General features: G+C 38.4%; 1 pseudogene; it reads right to left on the bottom strand.

The window, feature by feature from the left end:
* Nucleotides 1-387: 387 nt before the first annotated feature.
* LOC103004344 (isopentenyl-diphosphate Delta-isomerase 1-like) lies at nucleotides 388-1022 on the bottom strand (annotated as a pseudogene).
* Nucleotides 1023-4423: the final 3401 nt, after the last annotated feature.

The following is a 4423-nucleotide window of genomic DNA, read 5'->3' on the forward strand; positions in this document are numbered from 1 at the left end:
GGGTCTGTGGACTCACTTGGTGATCATTTCCTCAGTCCCTGAGAGTAGAACTTGGCAGTTAGAGGATCCCCCTCATTGGGTCCTTGGCCTGTGGGATAAGAAGAGCTACTGTAGTGGGGAAGGTTAAAAGGGTAAGTGGAGCCTCTGAAACTACCCTCTGTTTCCCCCCACAGGATATGAAATCAAAACCAAAATCAAATCCTGGGGGAGAGGATGGTGAAGATTGTGCCACCATCAAAGATCTGAAAGATCTTAAGGATGTCAAGTCTCAGATTTGATTCTTTTTAATCTAAGTTTAATAGAGACCAGTTTTTCAGTACTTGTAAAATCATTCAGCCACACTTTCATGTCCATGTCAGTTCAACAAACTGATTCAAAAAAATTACCTCAACATGTAAGGAGAAAAGTCTGTGTGATCATTTTAAACCACGAAGTTATCTTGATTACACCATTGGCTCCTTTTCTCAAGAGTCCTCTAGTTCTTCCTTGGACACATAACACTAGCTCTTAATCCCACAGGGATAGGAATCCAAAGCTACATTCTTCCTCACAAACAAAATGTACCCAATTTCACCCCAAATATCATCAGATTGAGCCTTGTAGTGAATTTGCGTTAAATAATTATCGTGTTCTGGGGAAACCTGTGCCATGGGAATTGCTAATTCAGCTTTTAAAGACCTCTGTGCTGCCCTTCTTAGTCCAATTGCTTCATTTTCTTCAAGTTCTCCTTTATGACTTAATGGATAACTACAAGTGTTGGTAAAACAACCTGGAAAGGAAATTTTAGCATCTGACCTCTGCTGTAGCAGTAGCTTATTTTCTGTGTTGAAGACGATGACACTTAAGGCTCAATGCAATAGTCTTTTCTCAATGTTTTCATTCAAGTCACAATTCATTTTGGTTCTAGGTCCAATTTTGTTGTAATCTTCATGGATAAGAATACACATCGCTGCCAGAAATGAAAACTGTTGCTCATCAAAATTGTCAATATTTATTTCAGGCATTGTTAGCACATGTCTGTTCTGTCCTGAATATCCTTGCTCCTCCAGGACCTGCAGGTCACCGTTGATTGGCTCAAAGGTAACTCCTACCCAAGATTTTCTTTCTCACACTTTGCCGCAGGTGATTGGTTCAAGGATGGGAAACTGAATCAGTGATTCTGTCCTGTAGGGATTGCTGAATGGGATCCATAAGAGTGGACTTAGTCACTTTCCAAATGGTTACACAGTAGAGCACAAATTTGTCCTTTTCTCTATGTTTTCTGTCTTGTGGCTAGAAAAAGCCTGTCCACAGAGAAAAGAAAGTGGTGGACTCACAGGAGGCTCAGAGAGAAGAGAGGGATTGAACACCAGCAGTGTTCCCAGGCCTCTTTCCACTGCTTTGCTTCTGAGGCCTGGCTGCACTCCTGCCCTGGGTTTCTTCGCAACCCAATGCCTCACTATCCTGTATTTCTATGCTGTAGTTAAACTAAACTGCATATGAGCGAAGGATGAGAGGCAAAGAAGGAAAATGAGAACAGCTTAATTTATTTGATGGGTGAATGTTGGCCTTTATTTTTATGTCTGTGAATAATTTGCACCACAACAAATTTTTAGATTTTTTTTAAAAAATTGAAGCATGACATACATTTACTAAAATGCACATCTTAAATATATAACATCTTGGCAATTTTTTTCTTTTTAAATCAACTTTATTGAAGTAAAGTTTATATATAATAATATGTACCCATTTTAAGTGTATAGTTTGAGTTTTGACACCTGTGTATACATCATCAAAGTTAAGATGCACAACATTTTCTTCTTTTTTTCAGCTGTGCTGCTCACATGCAGGATCTTAGTTCCCCGACCAGGGACTGAACGCATGCCCCCTGCAGTAGATGCGCGGAGCCCTAACCACTGCACCACCAGGGAATTCCCAAGATACACAACATTTTCATCATTAAAAAGTTCCCTCATACTCCTTTGCAGTCAATCCCACCCCCTTCCAATGCTAGGCAACCACTGATCTGCTTTCTGTCACTATATAGTTGTTTTACCTGTTCTAGAATTTTATATAAAAAGATATGTATATATATAATAGATATATAAATATAAATACATGTATACTTTTGGGAGCCCAGATTATTTAGCTCAGCAATAATGTTTCTGAAATTCATCCATGTTGTTGCATGTATTGGTAATTTGTTCCTTTTTATTGCTGAGTAGTATTCCATTGTATGGATATACCACAGTTTGCTTATCTATTTGCATATAGATACACATTTGGATTGTTTCCAGTTTTGGAGTATTATGAATAAAGCTGCCATAAATATGTCTGTTCAAGTCTTTTTTGTGGTCATGTGTTTTCATTTCTCTTGGGTAAATACCTAGGAGTAGAGTGTCTGATAGGTGTGCATTTAACTTTATAAGAACCTGCCAAATAATTTTCCAAAGTGATTATGCCATTTGATGTTCCTACCAGCAATGTATGAGGGTTCCAATTGCTCTGTATCCTTGTCAGCACTTGGTATTGTCATTTTTTTCTAGCTAATTTTGTTTTTTTTTTTTTTTTACAGAGGTATAGTTGATTTACAGTACTGTGTTAGTTTTAGGAGTACAGCACAGTGACTCAGTATTTTTGCAGATTATATTCCATTATAGTTTACCATATTTTATTTTATTTTTAAAAATTATTTATTTTTATTTATTTTATTTTTGGCTGCGTGCGGGCTTTCTCTAGTTGTGGCGAGCAGGGGATACTCTTCGTTGCAGTGCACGGGTTTCTCATTGCAGTGGCTTCTCCTGTTGCGGAGCATGGGCTCTAGGCATGTGAGCTTCAGTAGTTGTGGCTCGTGGGCTAAGTAGTTGTGGCTCATGGGCTCTAGCGCACAGCCTCAGTAGTTGCAGTGCATGGGCTTAGTTGCTCTGTGACAGGAGCAACTTCCCGGACCAGGGCTCGAACCCGTGTCCCCTGCATTGGTAGGCGGATTCTTAACCATTGCACCACCAGGGAAGCTCTACAGTATTTTCTTAATTTCATTTTAGAGTCAGTGCTTTATCAAAAATAAAAGGATTAGATGAGGTTGACTATGGAATAAGGATTCCATATGTGTTTCTGTACATAAAATATCAACATTATATTTATTGCATGGTACATATTCATACTTATATACAAACATTCACACCAAACACAGTGCAGGCAAAAGAGATAGAATGGTTAGTTCTACCTGGTGATCTAAACTACGGAAATGCTTCAAACTAGTGAGGTTGCCTGAACTGAGTTGAGATAGAAAAGGCCACATGAGCATCTAATTGGATGAGATTTACCCTGGAAGGTGAGGGTATTGTCATTTTTTTGATTTGCTGTTGTTGCCGTTCTGCTTCTTTTGGGGTCAAAGAACATACTCTATATTGTTTCATGTGAGACTTGTTTTATGCCCAGGATATGGACTATCTTGGTGAATGTTACATTTGCACTTGAGCAGAATGTATATTTTGCAATTGTTAGGTGGAGTGTTCTATAAATAACAGTTAGGTCAAGTTGACTGATAATGTTCAAATCTGTGCCTGTTGATTTTCTCTCTACATAATCTATCAGTTGCTGAGAGAGAATTGTTGAAATGTGCAACTGTAATTGTGGATTTGTTTATTTCTCATTTCAGTTGTGTAATTTTTGGTTTCCTGCATTTTGAACCTCATTTACTAAGTATACACATACTTAGGATTCTTATCTTCTTGATGAATCGTCCTTTTTGTCATTATGAAAAGTTTTTAAAAATCTCTGGTAGTACTCCTTATTCTGGAGTTTACTTTATCTGATATTAATTTAGATTGCTTATGATTAGTGTTTGTATTTTTTCATTCATTTATTCTTAATCTGTGTCAAAGTACATTTCTTTAGACAGTGTACAGTTTGGTCTTGCTCTTTCATTTTATTATTTTTTTAATTAATTAATTTTTAAATTTATTTTTGGCTGCTTTGGGTCTTCGCTGCTGCATGCGGGCTTTCCCTAGTTGCATCAAGCGGGGGCTACTCCTTGTTGCAGTGGGCGGGCTTCTCACTGTGGTGGCTTCTCTTGTTGTGGAGCACGGGCTCTAGGCATGCAGGCTTCAGTAGTTGTGGCTCGTGGGCTCTAGAGTTGCGGGCTCAGTAGTTGTGGCGCATGGGCTTATTTGCTCCGTGGAATGTGGAATATTCCCAGACCAGGGATCGAACCCATGTCCCCTGCATTGGCAGGTGGATTCTTAACCACTGTGCCACCAGGGAAGTCCTTGGTCTTGCTCTTTTAATCAGTCTGCCTTTAGTTGAAATGTTTAGATTATTTGTATTAATGTAATTATCAGTACGGTTGAATTTTAGTCTGCCACTTGCTAGTTGTTTTTCATCATTTATTCTTTGTTTTTGTTTTCTTTTTCTGTTGCCTTCTTTTGATTATTTTTAGGGT

The sequence above is a fragment of the Balaenoptera acutorostrata genome, chromosome 1, assembly GCF_949987535.1.
Source record: "Balaenoptera acutorostrata chromosome 1, mBalAcu1.1, whole genome shotgun sequence".
In the NCBI taxonomy this organism is placed as follows: domain Eukaryota; kingdom Metazoa; phylum Chordata; class Mammalia; order Artiodactyla; family Balaenopteridae; genus Balaenoptera; species Balaenoptera acutorostrata.